The sequence below is a fragment of the Belonocnema kinseyi genome, chromosome 2, assembly GCF_010883055.1.
Source record: "Belonocnema kinseyi isolate 2016_QV_RU_SX_M_011 chromosome 2, B_treatae_v1, whole genome shotgun sequence".
Lineage (NCBI taxonomy): Eukaryota > Metazoa > Arthropoda > Insecta > Hymenoptera > Cynipidae > Belonocnema > Belonocnema kinseyi.
In genome coordinates this window covers 119462634-119482192 of record NC_046658.1, presented here as the reverse complement: position 1 = coordinate 119482192, position 19559 = coordinate 119462634, and the positions used below count along the sequence as shown (strand labels likewise).

The 19559-nt window shown below is 27.9% G+C and overlaps 1 protein-coding gene across 6 annotated transcripts in view; it reads right to left on the bottom strand.

Annotated features, from left to right (window-relative positions):
* The window catches only part of LOC117167037, a 196575-nt gene that overhangs the window by 35000 nt on the left and 142016 nt on the right, over window positions 1-19559 (bottom strand). The gene's annotated exons all lie outside the window — the stretch shown is intronic.

Genomic DNA, 19559 nt, shown 5'->3' with positions numbered 1-19559 from the left:
AATAAATAATAAAATAATATAATCTAAATATAGTATCATATATATAATAAATTCCAAATTCTATAGCATAATAATGAAAAACCAATAAAATTTATACACTTTTTTATACATGTTTTTAAAGTACTCTAAAAAGACTAAGCATACAATTTGAAAAATATATAAAAAATTGTTAAACAATTATAAAATACTCTATAACATTGAATAACATTTCAGAGTATAAGCCAGAATATTTCCGATTCTTAAATGAAAATATTGTAGAATATCTCTAAAGTGATCTAAAACGTTCCAGATCATGCAACAACTTTCAGCAAATTTGAAATTAACATACAAATGATTGAATATTCAAGAAAACTTTGAGAATATTTCAGAATACTGAAGAGCTTTTTAAAAAGTTTTCAAATATTGTGGAAATGATCCATACACCTATTTTTTGAGTAGATGCCTTAATTTTTATAATATTAAAATGAAAATTTTTTCCTCGTAATGTGGCAAAAGGTATTAAAATACTTGGTTTAATAAGCCTAAGCTTAAGACAAGATGTCAAGTTTATAAAAAGATATCACAAAAACATTCTGCCTTAGTATAAAACTTGGTGCAATTATATTTTATATAATATTTTAATAAATTTTAGCAATATTTATAAATATATTGTGGTTTTTACGTTTTTTAAATCACGTGGCCAGTACAATCATAATTTGAAATTTTCCGAATTTTTTGCGCCCTTGGCCAGAATGTAGAGAAACAATATCTTAACAATTTAGCAAATTATTATCGAGACTTAGTTTTAAAGCAAGCCCAAGAGCGTTAAAAAATGTTAATCATTTCGAGAGTTATTTCGATTTTACAAAAAAATAAAAATTTTACGTGTTTTTGACAATATCTTTTTATGTAATTGGCATTTGCCTTCGACTTGCGCTTATTAGACGTAGAATTTTAATATCTGTTACCTTGTCACGAAGGAAAAATTTTCATGTTAATTAAAAAAAAATTAATCCACTTTAGCAGCAGCTTAAAAAACAGGCATGCAGATAATTTTCGCCGGTACTGTACTTGTATTGTTTTACATGAAGATTGTCTAATTAAATTTAAAGCGCAAATGTAAACATCGGCGTTAACGTGTATGTTTGTAATCTGTTATTTACGATGGTGCTTTAAACCGGTGTGAGAGAAAAAGTGAAGTTGTTGTTTCACTGTAGGACAAAGGAAGTAGGTGTTACAGAATAAGATGAATAGAAATAGTAGTTGTTGCGCGAGAGCCGTTAAATCCAAGAATAGCCATTTACTAGTGCCCCGGTCATCTTCTTGCGCCGCGGCGAGGCGAGGTCTACGTCATGAATGGGTGGTAATGACGGCTATCAGGTGATTAGGGCTGGTGAGCCTGTCAGCGCCGTTAGGTTCTCTACGGTAATTTTCTCTAGTACGAGTAGTACTATACAGAAGAACGGAGATGCTTATTTAGAATTTAAGTAATAATGCATTTTAAGCTTCAAATTTCAATTCAAAATTCATCTCAATTAATCAGACATAAATATTTCTATACAAACTATCAATAGCAATTTATCTATTTTATTTACTTATTATTCTTTTTTAATAAAGAGAATATTGCAGGGTGATCACAAAACTTCATTCTGAAAATTATCTGACTTCTCCCTAATTTGTCCCGAACTAATTTTTCATTTCCCTTGACCACTCATATTTATAGACAAACGTTCTAAACATAGTGACATTTTTAATACAGATTTTTTAATAAATGGAATGAAAACAATTTTTTATTTAATTTATAATATTTTAATTTATTATTCTTAGATCTACCAAAGCCTAATTTACCAGTGTTTGGGATGTTAACGTTACTTCCTTAAAATTTGTAACTTGTTAAGATCAACTCTACTCAAAAAAGTAACGCGTTGACATCTTTTTTACTAAATTTAAAAAAGTCTTTTGGAATTATATAAATAAAGAAATTATCGCCGGATGTGCGGAAATAATAAAATATTTTACGAGTAACTTGAGGTGATAAATTTTATAACCGGTGATTTAACTGTTTTTGTTTCTTTGGAATTTGTTAAACTATTAATCGGTTGAAGCACATAGAACTAATTGAGACATATGAAAACAATTAAAACTTGTAACTTAAATAAATTTTTCATATTTTTAATACGTGAAAAAAATCCCAAAGTGAAAAATATCAATCCCATTGGAAAGCAGAAGATATTCTCCGATGTTTAACTACTCAGAGTGGTGTTCTTCGTGTCCAAAAGAATGTTTTCACACTACTAGAATTTTGTAGCTAAAGATTTTTTTTACTTCATGCCAATTTTATTGTGTAAAAATGTTTGGTTGTTAGTCCTAAATATAGAAATGCACTACTACAATGAAAACATATATTTTGAATGGTTATCATGACATACGATTTAGAATAAATAACATTAACAAATTTCACACACTAACGCATAGTAACGTAATTACTTAATATTACAGCTACTCGAAAATTTTAATGCGTTAACGTTGTTGTTACTTAACAAAAAAAACGAATTACCTTCACAGTTGTTGAAAAATATAACGTTTCGGGTAACGAGCTACTAGTAACGCGTTTATGCTGAACGCTATAATTTGCCTGAAAAACTAAAAAAGTGACCCATTTGAAACGAAAAGATTTTTTATAAGTGACTGATTTTGAACCCAAAAAGTGAATAAAAGTGGCTAATTATGTATTAAAAATGTGACTATTATTATTTTCAATGTAACATAATTCAAATAATTCGATTCGTAAAAATTTGAAACAATTCAAGTAACATTAAAAAGAATCCAAATGATTGTAAAACAAATTGATAATTCCAAAAAAATGTCAATTCAAAAAATTAGAGGGAATGCAGAGGAATTTAAGGAAAATGAGAAGAATTCGATGAAATTTATAAAAAATCCAGATGAATTAAAAAAAAATCAAGTGTATTGAAAACAATAAAAAATATTTAAAAAGTAATTGATTTCGATAAGTTTGAACTGGGTTTAGAAAAATCTAAAGGAATGCAAAAATATTTGATGAATTGCCTGAGAAAGAGAGGGGGGGGGGGGGAGAGTAAACTTAGAAGAATGTAAGTGAACTCAGAAAATTCAAGAGAATTAGAAAAAATTCAAAAAAATTCAGGGCCAATTAATCGTAATTCAGAGCAAATTCCTAATTAATGCAAATGAGTTGCAAAAAGTCTTTGAAAATATTTTCTAATCTTTAAAACCCCACGAAATCCTTATCCTCTTGTGAATCTGTTATTTAAAATCAATTAAAATATTATACAATACCCTGAAATTCTATGAAATTTGATAATATTTTCCCTCAAATTTGCCTTTGAAATCTCTTGAAAATGTTTAAAATACTCTAAAATCCTTCAGATCCCGTAGAATCATTCTAAATTATTCAAATATATTTAAAATACCCTATGCTTAGGATTTTCATATCTAATAAGATATTCCAAATCCTTTAAAACCTTTTGAACCCACTTAAAATACTTTAAACTTCTAAACATTTCTTGGAATATTCAAAAAATCCTTCAAATCTTAAAAATTGGTTGAAAACTCTGAACATTATTTCAATCAATTGCAAATTTCAAGGAATCTTTTACAATATCCTAAGATCTTTTTTAATCTTTAAAATTTTTGGCAATACATTACAATATTTGAAAATATTTGGAATTGTATGAAATTCCTCAATTATTATGAATAAATTCTTTGAAATCAATTAAAATGTTATACAATCCCATGAAATGACATATCTGATGATTTTTCCTGAAATCCTTGATAATTTATTAAAATACTTTGAAAACTTTGTAAGTCCCTTAAAATCATTGAAATCCTCAGAAATTTTACAATATCTTTAAACCTTAAAGGTTGGATAAAATAGTTTCGTATCTTCCGAAATTCTTAAAAATTTTGTTTACTTTCTTAAATCCCTTAAAACCTTTAAATCCTGGGAAACTCCTTAAAAATTCCTTAGAATCTCTTAAAATACCCTACAATATTTTGAATCCTTCGAAATGTTTAAAACCGTTCAATATTTTATGGCAGATTTAAAAATATCCTAAAATCTTTTAAATCCTTTGGAATACCTTCGAATAATTAAAATCTAATAACAATTTTTTGTAATAGTTTAAAATACCTTAAAATATTTGAAAATAATTCAAGCATTAAATTGCAGAAATAGGTATAAACCAGAAATCAGTAGTGGTTAACCCGCGGGTTAATTTATTTAGAAAATAGCATAAGGTCTCTCTTTATTTAAAAAAGTGAATATACTTATTCTTTTAAAAAAGCGACTAAAAGTGCTTTCAGAAAAAAGTGGCTAAACGACAGCCCCGATTATTCTTGACAGTTACTTTGAGTATTTCTTACAGACATTCCCTGACTTTTTACAGAATGGATTTGAGAGAAAAAAAGTTTTTTTTTAGAGACTTATCTATGAATAAACTAATAAAAGACACTAAGAAACGGGAATACAAAATTGCTCTAGTGAAAAGAATCCTTAACGAGGCTAGTTAACTTTCTAAAACCACAAATGTTTACTATTAACTTGGAAAGAAAAAAAATCTTGTGGTTAAGATTGTTTCGGAAAGTTTTTTTCTGATATACTTTCTATCAGATCAACTAAAAATAGTTTATTTATTAAATCGATATTTGGACAAAGAAAGTTACATAAGTGGCTTAAGTATATAATATAAATTGGAATTTATCGCGTGACTTGGAAAACTTACCGTTGAGTTTCAAAGAGAGAATGATAACGAAAAAGGAGAGAAAGTGATACGAAACTCACTTGAGGACAAATTTACTTTTTCAGGAAAATAGAGTAAGCATAACCAGTAAAGTAACTTTTTTTAGTTATTAAGACCTTAAGGTGTGTTAGGAAACACGATCGGGGAAATTATCCATAATTATAAATTGCACACCTAAATACAGATACATACCTAGTATTTAAGCAAGAAAATAAACAAATAATACAACAAATAAAAAGAAATATGGTTAGAAAGTCAATGAAACCGTTAAATAATTTAAAAACTAAATACTTAATTATAATTATATAAGTCTATTTAGATTAAATAAAGATATTTTTATAAATAAGTAGCCGTTCGTTTTCTCCTTCTGCGATTATTTGCATTTACGACATATCTATGACCAAGTTATCTAAGTTTGAAAAAATTCATTAACATTTAATAAATACCTGAAATTTTAAAAAATGTGCTAATTCTCTATCGTTTACTAAGTAAGCGAATTTTACTAAAGCAATGACTCAAGCTTATGTTCAAGATATGCACGTTTTTTGTTTGATGTAAATGGTACACTTTTTAAGCATACATTTCAGTTTAACAGAAAATTAAGTCAAAAAATAAAAGTGATTTATTTATTATGTACAAGTAAAATTACCTCTAATTATGAATTTGACAAAATAGGTTAACATAATTCATGGAAATAAAAAAGTTTGTGTTCGACATGCGATTAAAATGAATTATTACGTCGTTAGATTTGACATTGAAGTGTTACAAACATATCTGACAAAAGCAGTTAGAATTCATTTCAAATTTCTGTTTTTTCTATTGTTTTCTCAAACGAAATAAAGTTCCAGACAAAGGGTTTGTATTTCACTAGAAGACTAATTTCTTTCAGGGAATCATTAAGGCATCCCAGACGACCTTCAGGTTTCACAACCGCGTCATTCTAGCATCCGGGACCACATGGAATGTACAATTTGGTTATGGAGTAAAACTGTGTCCCTGTGACAACCGCTTTTTATAATCTCAAATTTTTGTTGCTTTTGGTGAAGGTGAACGCAGCCGGCTACGTCAGGAACGAAAAAATTAGAGGCAACTAACCGGTGGATATTAAAGACAGGAAGGAGATTTTTTAATTTTCTGGTTATAGGGATCATGGTGTAAGTGGCTTGTGAAAATGGCATTCTGAGGAAATAGTAAGTCTCTCGAGATTGTTAGAATTTCTTGGAAGACGCAAGAATAGTGTTACGTGATGAAAATTATATGATGCTTCTATTTTTCAGATTTTGTTTCCTAATCGGGAGCAGATTTGTATGATTTGGGAGGAAACAAACTTTCATTTATTGTTTTCTAGTTTGGAAAAATTTGGCACTAAAACCTTAAGTATTAATTAATCTTATTTATTAATTTATTTTCATTATATTAATATTATTATTATCATGACTATTATATATATAATTAATTTATTAATAATTTCAGAAAAGGAAATGCATTGTTCAAGATCTTGTAATCATTATTGTTGATAACCTGATTGTAATTTTATTAGGTAATTGAAGGTGTTTTATATTTACAATATTTAAAAATGAAATCTATCAAAAATCCTTTTTAAAAATAAAAATCACAGAAAACATTATGTGGATTGAGAAAAATTTGCGCTTTTTAATAATATTGCATGGTTGAATTGAAAATATCATAATATCTAATAAATTATGGAAAATATTAAAGATATTTTATGCTATTACTTTTCGCTGAAACTTAATATTGTTTAAAAATAATTATAATAAAAAATCATAAAGTTTCGAAGAGATTTAAAATTACTAAGAATTTTAGGTTTTATTACTTTTTTTCTCACCGTAAGTTAGCATTTTTGAACAAATAGCATCATCAAGATTTCCAACTTTCAACCATTTTAGATTACGTTAGTATTTTTCATCGAAAATTGGTATTTAAAAAACATGTCTAAGGTTTTCCAGATTATCAATTAGAATCATCATATTTCGATTTTTTGGGTTTATTGTCGTTTTATACCAGAAATCTATATTTTTAATACAAAAACATTAGATTGCAAATAAGACTCACAATTTTGCAACAATAAAAAGGTATGCTAGTGTTTTTTCACCGAAAACCAGTTATAAAAAAATCATTTATCTTCTAAAATAAACCTTACAATTTTGAATAACTTTACATTATGTTAGTGTCTTTTGTCAGGGATTGGTATTTTAAACAAAGAAACGTTTGAATTGTCTATGTATAATGTATATTGTGAAAAAATATTATACGTCACTTCTGAAGTAATGATATCAAGTTTCATTAATTATCAAAACTATTGTTCTTTGCTTTTCATTTCTATTACATTAAATAATAAAATAGATACTATGAAACACAAAAATTGTCTATTAATATAATTTTTATAATTTATATTATAAATTGCGGAAGATGAAGTGAAGAAGAATTACGCACGGGCTTGTTTTCTAGTATTATGTACAGTTATGTCGACCTAACTTGCGTAATGAATATTAATTCATTTGTTCAGAACATTACATTATTCTACTAAAACCGGTCCACAATGCTAAAAGTTTTATTATACCTCTAAACTGGGATTAGGAAAATTTTACTGAGAGCCAGTCTAATTTTTTTGATTAGTTCGTTCAGTGACTGACTTTAATCATATATCACAATAATAAATTAGTCTGAACTAGGAGTCGTCGTAGGAAGTTTATTTGTGATTTTCTTCGCTCTCAAACTACTAACACTAATAAAACCTTTTTGTAGGTAGAGTTGGTTTTATGAAAAAAGACTTCAGGATAAATTTTTCAACTTTTTGAATACTAGAAACTTCCGTACAAAAATGTTTTGAATTTTGAAAAAAGTGGTCTCAAAAATATTCAAAATACGCTCAATTGTTCACTTTTTATCCAAAATGACAGACTAACCAACCTGACCTTCATTTTAAGATACTCAAAGAGTGTACCAAAGGACACTCTAATAGCATGATTTTTTCAAAAGTTATCGTGCTGAGGACAGACAAGCACACATACAGACGGACAGACCGACAGACAGACACATTCGTAAAAACCTATTTTTCGAATTCAGGGGGTATCAAAACGTTGACCTTTGACAAAATATGGGGGGGGGGGTCAAATTTTACAGAAATCTAATACATTCTCTGGCGAGAATATAAAAATGTTAACAACTTGTGCATTTTAAATGATAAAATTGGATCAATGTTTAAACTATCGCGGAAATTAAAAAATTTGGAAGTCCCAAATTAAACAATTAAAAAACTTGGAAGTGTCCAAAATAGAACTGTTTTCAAATGTTACATATAATTAATGGTATAAGTATAATTTATAAGTACTTAATTACTAGTTAATAGTAGGTGAGAGGTATCACGTCTTGTTATGATATAATAGGATGATTGCAAATCTCATAGTATGATTATCATCTCATATTATCATAAATTAATATGGAGCATTATCGGAAATTTTATGAAACACATTGCGCAAAAATAGTAAATATAAATATATGAGATAATTATAAAAAAATGTATTATTCAAAGGAAAAGTAGAAAAATAGTGGGAGTTAAAGTGGTCAACGTTTCTGCATTCAGCTCAATACAATATTAATTTATTTTTCTGAAGTAAGAAAATTCATAAAGAAAAGCGTCTCTCTGTTAAGCACATTTTTTTAAAAATAAGATCAATTTCATTACTTTTAGTTTTATGGGATGCAGTAAATATCTGAAACAAAAAGATCTATTGGAAGTGAATCAAATTACTGCAAACAAGCTGAAAATTACACTAATTAATGATATCCTGCAAAGGATACAATAAATTATAAAAAATTTAATAATAAATAAAGATAAATTAATACATTAAAAATATTATGTGAAAATTAGAAATAATTTCGTCGTTGAGCGTTCATCATCTTTATAAACATTTGTAGTAAATTATGTGGGTTGGTAAGAAATCTTTATTCTGACAATGATATATACGTTGTTTCTCTCTTCTTTCCGCATAAAAGTTTTCTTCCAATTTTATACTAAGTTCGTCGTAGTTTTTTTCGAGTTATCGATAGTATCCGTTGGTTATCATTTTGCTATTCAAGGTTTTCGGCCAGTATATAGATGTCCTTATTCTTTCCAGCAACTTAAAATATTAAGATAGTGTAGCAACCCACACAATTTTCTACACTTCTTGATTGCGACGATGAACGCCCTACGACGAAATTTATTCTAATTTTTGAATAATATTGGTAAAGTAAGCACAATGAATATACATGTATTACTTTATTTATTATTCACATTTAAATTTTTTATGATATATTTTATCCTCTGCCGAACTACTTCTCGAAAAGTACTCGGATCTGAGTGGAAAAATGTTGGCAATTTTTAATAAAGTATCAAAAAGTCGGAAAAGACCTATACTTTCTTAAATGACGTAATGTTTTTAAATGTTGTCCCATGTCTATATGATATAGTGCTGCATCCCGATACGGGAATTTTATATGTTTCGATCGCTTTCGTTTGTTTTTTAAACATATTTTTAGGTCTCGTGCATTCATAAACGCAGAAAAAAGAAATGTAATATTTATTTATCAAGAAATGTAGAGGGTTTCTTGTAACCGGATGAGTATAAACTGTTCCTAATAAGGGGGTGAAAATTTCAAAATCACTTAAAATTTTGTAAATGTCACAATGAAATTAAAGTTAATTTAACGGTTATCATTTAGTAAAATAAACCTTTATTTCCTAGTATTACATACTGTATAATATATGTAAAATAAACTGAACCGAGATTAAAATATTGGTATAAAATAAAGGTATGCTTTTATGCTTTCGCATTAAATTTCGCGCACATTAATTGTAAAAAGACTTCAGATGATGTTAAAAAAAGAATTAAAAATCTAAGAAAAGTTTTGCAAGAATCAAAAGAAGCATCTGATTTATTGCTTTCAGAAAAGCCACTAATTTTAGCAGTATTTTTACTGCTAACGAATTACTTTGGCAAAGAAGAAAAGCTGCTGCTTAAATTTGTTGATGTAAGTATATTCTTGTATTTACAGTAGAAACTGATCGTTAGTTGCCTATATAGTTGTAACTTATTTACATTTTTGTAATAATAAATTATTTTAAATAAAATTTGTATTACATCCAATTAAAACTCGTGGTTTGTTAAGTTTCAATACCTTAATTAAAATTTCAATAAGATTCTAGCCTATACTTAAGTTTCAATTCTTTAATTGAAACTTCAATGCCTTGAATGAAATTTCAATACTTTTATTAAAATTTCAATTCAAAAGTTTAGTCAGATTCAGTATTCTGTACCTAATTCACAATACTTTCAATGAGATTTCAATACTTTTAATGTTATTTCAATACTTTCTTTAAAATTTCAATACAAGAGTTTAGTAAGATTTAATATTCTGTACATAAGTTTAAACACCTTCATTGAAATTTCAATACTCGGGTTTTAAAATTTTTGGCGCAATAAAGAGATCGATTGAAATTCTGTAAAATGGCATCTATATTACTAGTAATTTCTTCGTCGGCGCCTTTTTTTTAAGGTGTCCACGGCTGGAAACCGAAATTTATTGACTTGGAACAAAAAAACTACAGTTTTTTTCGATTCTATAGAACAACAGAAAGACGTACTTAGGATTTTTTCTGATATATTGATTCCTCCCGACATGTTCCACTTTTGCAAAAAAAGTTTAAAATTTCATTTAAAAATTGTCCAAAACTTTGTATGAAAAAGAAACTGCAATATATAAACAAATTCTACGTAGTCGCTGGAAAAAGCAGTTTTTAATATACTTTTAAAATTTCAGATCTATCGATGATGATTTGTTCGAGTTATGTTTCCGGCCAGTTAAAAAAAAGTAGTTTTGAGAAAAACGCGTTGAAAGATGATTTGTTCGAGTTATCTTTCCGGCCAGTTAAAAAAAAGTAGTTTCGAGAAAAATGCGTTTAAACTTTTAAGTAGGGTAAGTTCATCGGGGCATACCTGAGAGGCGTTGCGGCACAATTGAAAATTTGTACATAAGGACATTTTTTCCGCCCTCCCTCTTTTTCTTTAAGACCATAATATACCTTTTAAGGCAATAAAATTTCAATTTTTTGAAAATTCTACAGTGGTTTAACCCCTTAAGGTACACTTGTCACTAAAACTGGTGTCATTCTCATGTACATTTCACTTAAACTTCCAACAGAAATTTCTAACATTGCATATCGTCTCATGTCTAACTTCTGATCGATTTGAAACGATAATCTCAGAACTCTTATAATAAAAGTGTCTTTGTCAATTAATTCAATATACAGTTGTAAAAATGAACACTATTATTTAGAGATAAAATACAATATTATTATATTTTACCACTAAAGAATTCTCATTAGACTGCAAAAATTTCTTTCCCATGTGATCAAAATGTTCTCTACCATTAGTTGCTCTGCAGAATGACAATATTTTCTACTACTGCACTATACGAATAAGTATATACGATGCAGTATAAGTATAAGTAAGTAACGAGAAAAGCGGATGTGGAGGAGCCGGTCAGGGGTAGATTATCGATTGAACACCTGCAAGGACGTGCGTAAATCATAGGTGTTTTTTCCAATGGTAAGTAGTGCCTTCGCACTTACTTAGACACTTTCTTTATTACCATATAGAATGTGGTCAATGAATAAGCTGGCTAGGTAGAGTTCAAGGGATATCTGGAATTTACGTTCATGATCGCATAGAGGATTACAGAAACGGTTAGTCTGGTCGAGACACACGCACGTTTAATTTTAGAAAAAGCTGATTCAGCGCTTCCTTGCGAGACTGATGCTTCTTCTGATTGTCGAGGATAATACGTGTCATCCGCAACCACATAACGCGACGCATGAATAGGTAGTAGTAGCAGTACAAGCATACACTTATTCATACCTGCCTGCTGCCTACTCTTCTACAATCAACAATCGTTCATAGTTCATACATTCATATACTATATACAATATACATATGTTCTACTGGATGGATGCACGGGACTTAATTGGAGTTCCGGGAGAACGAACCGATTATCCGTCGCGGAAGTTTATTAGGGAAGTTAATTTATTTTCTCAGACTTTCCATTTCGTTAGCACGACTACTACTGCACATAACACTTCATTTCTTAAGTCCTTAGTAATAATGATAAAATTAACTAGGAGGTACTGATTATTGCTAATTTCAGAACGAATATGGAATAGCTGATATATTTGTAAATTTAGACCAAACCACAGCGGGATTTTCAATTATGCATGCTAATAAGGAATTTGTGGTTGATGTTAAGTAATGTTTATTAGAATCAAATTTATTAATATTAATCTGATGAGTTGATTACTTAACTGTTGAGTGTACATCAGATTCATAGATTTAAAAGATTTTATAGATTTCAAAGATTTCCCAGATTTCAAAGATTTTAAATATTTTGAAATATTTCAGAAGATGTCGAAAACATTGAGAATAATTCAAAATATATTTCATATATTGCAAAATATTTCTAAAAATTCAGAACTTTGCAATGATTTCAAAGATTTCCAAAATCCCCATAATTTAAATTAATCGCATCAGATGATTTCAATGATTTAAAAGACTTCAATAATTCCAATGATTTCACAAAGATTTATAAAATTTTCAAAATTTAACAAGACTTTTGAATCATTTCACAAAGGACTATAAAGCACCATACGATCATAAGAAACTATTAAAAAATTAAAAGACGTTGATGACCATAAACCACAAAATGGTTCTTGTCTAGTTTTCCATCTCATGAATTCTATGAATTCTATTATCTTAGGCCAAAATTTTTTAAAATGTTCTTACTGGAATTTAAAAATTTATGAAAATATGAGCTTGGCAATTGGATAAGGACCAACAATTTTGGTATTTTATCGCTGAAACGACGTACGGTTCTTATCCAGTTATCAATCACATAATTTAAAAATTAATTTCTATATGTGTATGGAGAAATGTTTTCACTTTTTCCTAATATTTATCGATAAAAAGGTATCAATTGCTTAAAATCGTTAAACACAGAATTTCCAAAAAAATGGTCCTTCTCCAGTCGTTATTCTTATGTTTGTCATTGACTTAAAAGATTTTACAAACATTTAAAACAAATCACAAAGATCAAAGAATTCACAAAGATTTAAAATATTGCAGAAAACCTCACAAAAACATAAAAAAATTCACAAAAATATTTCGATGATTTCACAAAGGTTTGAATGATTTAAGAAGATTTCACAAGGATGTGTCACAGAGTTTATAAAAATATTCCAAAGTTTTCAAACGATTTCACAAAAAATTCAAATATTTCAGAATATGTCAGAAAAATATCAAAGAATTCAAAAAATTATTTCAAAGATTTCACAAATACTTAAATCATTTGACAGTGATTTCAAATATTCGACAAATATACTAAAAAGTTCATAAAATTATTTTACAAAGTGTTCAAAGGTTTCAAAACATTTTACAAAGATTACGAAATATTTTTCAAAAATGTTAAAGAGTTCACAAAAATATTTTAAAGATTCACAAAGACTTCAATGATTTCACAATCATTTGAAGGTTCTTACAAAGGTAGCGAAGATTTTTTAAAAATATTGCAAAGAACTCAGAAAGATTTCAATTATTTTACAGTGCTTTTAGGGACTTCAGAAACATATAAAAAAGGTTCATACAAATATTTTATAGATTTAAAAGAGTTCACGAAAATATTTCCAAGATTTTACAAAGAATTCACGAATGCTTGTATACCACATTTCAAGAGTGATAAAACCCTCGTATTAATCAAAACTTTCAAGTATGATTTCAATCAACTCTATTTATGGAAACATTCACTTGCAAGGTGCATGTTCTCAATAAATTTAAAATTACCCCAATTGCAAGGAATGATTATGATTAGAGGTAAAATTACTTTAAAGCCCGATAGACAGTGTTGCACAACTAATTTAAATCCATTTCGTTAAAGGTCTTATCAAAAGAAAAACCTTGCCTCAGGCACTTAAATACGTGGTTAAATTAAAATTATATAAATAATTGCGAGGTACAAGCTACATTTCAATTTTAGTAATAAAACTTCATTTAAAAGTGACTTATGTTAAGCACGCTGCTACAAGAAATGGAAAATACTACCGATTTTATGTTTTTTACTTTAAAAAAATGTGATAATTTCATTCTCTTGTTTGAACTACAGGTGGGAGGCGGAAAATATTTCAAGAACATTTCTCAAGATGCTCAATTTCGAGTATCTAAATAAATTGTTAATGTTTACAATGTAAAGATTTGATTTTGAAACTGTTACACTGATGTCATCCCCTATAAAAAAAATTCAGTTGCGAAATTCAGATGCAAAAAGTTGGAGTCAGAAACTTTAAAATATGTAAAGTATGGAATTCTTAATTTCACACCATAAAATAGATGAGAGAGTAAATATTAAACAGTGCCACTTCAAAAATCAAATAGTCACTTCTGAATTGAACGCATCTATTTTTATATTTCTGACACATTTCTTCTTCATTACTTTTAATTACCCACTTTTTTGCGTCTCCCAAAACCTGATTTCTTTTATTTTAAAAGAATTTCTAAATCTGCGATTCAAGAATTAACGCCAAAAGTATGCAAATTGTGACGACTGGAATGGTTGAAATAAAGTTGCTACATCCTTATGGGAATTTTTTCATCTTCGGATGAAACAGTTCCTTTTCTTCACAGAAAGTGACATCATCGAGAGATTACCGTCATTCGAGACCGGATGTTTCTTGCCGATGAGAAGCCCACAAATTGGAACGCAATCCTACTCGGGAGAGTATTTAAGGATCGAGGCTGGAATAAGTCAGGGTGAGGCTCTGAGGCAGAGGAGGTGCCTATCTTCCAAGTATAGTTCGCAGAGTAAATTCTCACCTGCCCTTGAAAGTAACAAGTCGTGAGAAAGGCCATGGCTTAAGGGGACATTTCGACTTTCTGTTGTGCCTCAAAAAAATCAGAACGCTCTTTCAAACTTCAATATTGCTGTCTTCCTTTTCTCAAACGTGCTTGTAACTCAAAGATGTGAATTATTACTCTCATGAGAAAAACAGTGCAAACGCACTCCCTTCACTCGAGAGAGTGAATGTGCAGTGTTATACTACGTTACATGGAAAAGAGATTGAAATTAAACTATTGTAATAATTTAAAAACTCATTCTTTTATTTTAGTTGTTTGGAGTTTCCAATAGGGAGAGTGAAAAATAAAAATAAATAAGATACTTGAAAATAAAACTAAGTAGGGCAACGAAATATTGGTGGATTATATGCTGACCTCGCGCAGAAACCAGACCTTTACGTAATCTTTGCCAAGGATTTCGCTTGAAAAACATTTAAATGCTTCCAGAATGAATTCAAGAAAATTAAAATTTTGTAATTTTCAACATTCCGTAGTATCAATTTTTGAATTTTTGAAGTTTCACATTAAAAATTACTTTTTACTTTAAGCGTTTTTTTAGTATAATTCAATTTGAAAAGTTTATAGTTGAACATTCTTTCATTTAGAACGATGAAAATGACGGGGAATTTTTTCTTGATTTCAGAAAAAATTGTCTCAATAATGGTAAATTATATATCTAAATCCAAAAGTTTTCAAGTTTTAATTATTTAATTTCGAACGCTTTTAATTAAATATTTCCAATTAAAAAGTTAAAAATTATGTTGTTCAAAATCAATATATTGAAAAATTGAACTATCTGAAATTGATATTATCAGTAATTAAATAGTTTAATTTTGAACAGTTTCATTAACAATTAAAATTTTTTAATTTGTAAAACATTTTCATTTACTTAAAATAATAGAAATTATTAATGGTTTTAATATAAAAAACTTTGAATGTCAAAATTCTTGTTGACTAATTTTGTCAATTTTCAACGTTCTGTAGTAGAAATTTGTTCCTTTTTATTCTGAACATTTAATTAAAAAGTCGATTTCGAAAAAATGCCTACCCTGATTTCCTTTATACTTCCTACTTTTATACTTCTCAACGTCCTTTTAGAAAAAAATGATAAAACCTATGTGCTTTACATAAATTCTTTCAATTTTTTTTATATTCTGGCTTAAAATGTCCTTTTTACCTTTTATTTCAATATTCTTGGTTTATATCATAAAAAATCATTTCTACAAGTACGCTTCTGAATTATTTGCAAACAAATCTACATATTACTTGATAAAAGTGTGAAAAACTATTGGAACTTAAATTCTCAACTTTTTTTCATCTCTCTCAAAACAAAATATTCCGCACATTTGAATCCAGGTGGCCAATGCAACGAGAAAAAAGAAAATATTTCGAAATTTTTACGTGGATCAAAAATGTTGTTTAATTTTCAATAAAAAATGTTAAAGTTTATAAAATGATGGTTACGTTTAATTTCAATGATAACACATTAAAAAAGTCCTTAATGGTAAAAAATATCTGTGAAAATATTTATTGAGTAAGAAAAGTGAATACATTAAATTTTAGTTACAGCCTACATACTCTTTCCCCTATTTACATTCCCCCCTTTTTAAAATATGTTCTGATGTTCCTGTGTTATCAAGAAAATTGCCCTTTTTTTAATTTTCGCTTAGATGCAAATTGAATTGCCAATTACCCAATACAAAAATCCAACTATTTTGGTTTAAAAGTTAATTCTTTTCAGTGAAAAATTTAATTAGTTTTGTCAAATTTAATCATTTTGTAAAAATTCAAGTTTTTTGTTAGAAAGTCATTCATTTTGGTTAACACATAAATAATTTTAGTAGAAAATTTTTCTGTTTCTTTTTGGGGTAAAAATAACAAATTTGTCTAGAAAATTAATCTTTTATAACAGAAAAGTAATATTTTCTGGTTTAAGAATTCAACTATGTGGATAATATTTTAATTATTTTGTTGCCAATTCGACTATTTCATTGAAACTTAGTCTTTGTAGGTTGAAAATTCAAATATTCATTAGCATGAAATAAAGAAGTTTAGAGAAAATCAGGAGAGGCATATTGTGGAAATCGAGCGAAGAAATAATTTTTGTTTAAATCTGAAAAATAATCATGAAGAAGCTGTTCTAATAATTTGCAACTTCAAAATTTAGATTCTCCAGATTTTTTTTTGCAATAAAAGAGTTTTAGCAAATTCGATTGAAACTGGTGCAATTCGTGTTTTAGAGACTCGGAAATTCTAAAAAACATAAAATGTATAATAACTTCCTATCCAATTTTTTTTCAAGCAAAATCTTAAGCAATCTATATTTCCTCTACTAAGCAAATAATTAGTTAAAGTTAAAAATAATCGACGTGAAGATCTGGTCCGGCGTGAAACCCACCTATTGGGTTCTTCAAATAATTCAAGAAAATTGTATTAAGCAAATACCATTAATCAATTTTAAGCTTGTGCAACCAGGAAAAGTTTTATGATAAATTGTATTAAAGATAAATACTGTGGTTTGCGAGAGCAAGGAACTTGTATTTCATGTCTTAATTCTCTGCTATTATTTTTCTATTCTTTTTGAAGTTAGAGCTCAAATTACTAGTCTGAAATTCGTTTAATAACATTAATTTAGAACTAGATTTTGATTTCGCGTAAGAGAAATTCTGAGCTCGTTTGTCATTATTTAAAATTAAATTGAAATTCCTTTTGCTATATTAAAATTAATTAATTTAATTAAAGTATAATTTACACCTGAGGGCTTGATAGAAAATGAACGAGCAGTCTTGCATAATGTAGAATTAGCAGGGCCTAAAATTTTTTAAATTTCGGACTATACATTTTTTTGCATGTAGACCTCCCCGCCTTAAAAATTACAAGGGAAGCCAAAAAAAAATTTTTTTTCAACTATATTTAAAACAGGCTTTACGGGTGAAAATGTTCTCAATTTTCGTAAATTCTTTTAAATCCATGTAATGTAAGTAATATATTTAATTCAATTTGAAACATTTTAAATTCAGAAAAATCTTTTAATACTCAAAAATAAAATCTTACTAAAGTAGTTCAACTTTTAAGCAAGCCGTAGAATTTTCAACAAAAAAAGATTAATTCTTAACATAAAATGTAAAATTTCATATTTCAAGCTCAAATGAATTTAATTTGAAATACAAAAAATAGTTTAATTCATCCAAACAGAGAAATTTTGTACAAAATAGTTCAATCATCAACGAAAAAAAATTATTTTGAATCAGTTACATTTTTTAACATAAAAGATGCAATTTCTACCAAAAAGATACATTTTATATAAAAAGATATTATTTTGTTGAGAAAATAGTTACATTGTTTAAAATCTAACCAAGTAGTGAAATTTTCAATCTAAAAAGGAAAATTCTAAAGGACTTTTGAACAAAGTAGTTGAATCCTTAACTAAAAAAGATTAACTTTCAACCACACAGTTAGATTTTTGACCAAAAAGATAAAGTAACAACCAAAGAGATCAATTGTTTGCAAAGCGGTTTAATTGTCAATAAAAAAATATTTATTTTCAACCCGAAAATATAAATTTTTAACAAAAAAGCTAATTCTCAACCAAATGGTCGAATTTTCAACAAAATAGAACAGTTTTCTACCAAGAAGATTAATTTTCTACCAAAAAAGATGAATTTTCAATCCAAAAAGACGAATTTTTTGAGAAACTGTTCACGTTTGAACCCGAAAGTATGATTTTTCATCAAAATTGTTCATTTTTAAACCAAATACTTGAATTTTCTATAAAAATAGTTTAACATCTTACCTAAAAAGACGATTTTTCAACCAAAGGGGACGACAGAAATTACTAGATTAATGTAATTGGTGTTGAAGTGGAAATGTATGTACTATACATGTCTGTTGATTTTCATTTCTGGCAAGCTACTGCTTCGCATAGAAATTAATAATTCTAAAAAATACGTCTTACTCTTGTGTGACGGCTTCCGTCGTTTAAGAGACAAAATAAAAAATTATATAAACAAATTTTCGGCCTAAAAATGGTCTAATCAGCATAAAATTGAAAGGATATACTTCTTTATAGTAAATATGATCTTTTTTTAAATATTGAAAAATTTAAAAAGTGGGGTTTTCTTGGAAATCTCGTTTTCATGTTTTAAAAATTCGATTTAAAAAATAAGGAAAATTTTCTGGAACTTCCACCTTTTTTCTTTCATTTTATTTTTACAGTTTCAAAATATATAAGAAATGCATCCCATCAGTCTATAGTGGAATACCCATTTTTGAGTACCATCAATAGTTTCCGATAAAAATGCAAGAATTCCATTTATCAAAAATAATTTTATTTCAATGTGAAGCAGTAGTTTACCAAGAACGAAGCCTATACATATGTTCATTTGCAAATCGCCCATTATGAAAAAACCTTCTATCAATTTTAGAGGTTTCGCAGGTAATCTTTAAATGATTGTAACAAATCCAATTTTTTGTAGTTGAAATATACTGTAAAATACGTTTTCTTTTATTTTCACCATAGAATGATATAGTTAAATACCAAATTATTCTAACGCCCAACGATGGATCTCACTGCCCAATTTGAAATATAATTGTTCATCAATAGATTACAGAACAATAGTTGAAGTAAAAATTGAAGTTAATTTTTAATGTACTTTTAGAATATTAGGTTAGAATACTGCAAATTTTGCTTCAAATATAGAATTAATTTTCCATTGCACAATATATGATGTCGGTCAACAAAAATAGTAGGACCTGCTTTCTTAAACTGAATTAGTGAAATTGTCACTGGATGAACCAGTATTTGATAAGACAAAAAACTTGTAGTTGTCTTTGAATTGGAACGACGCGATGCGACGCTTGG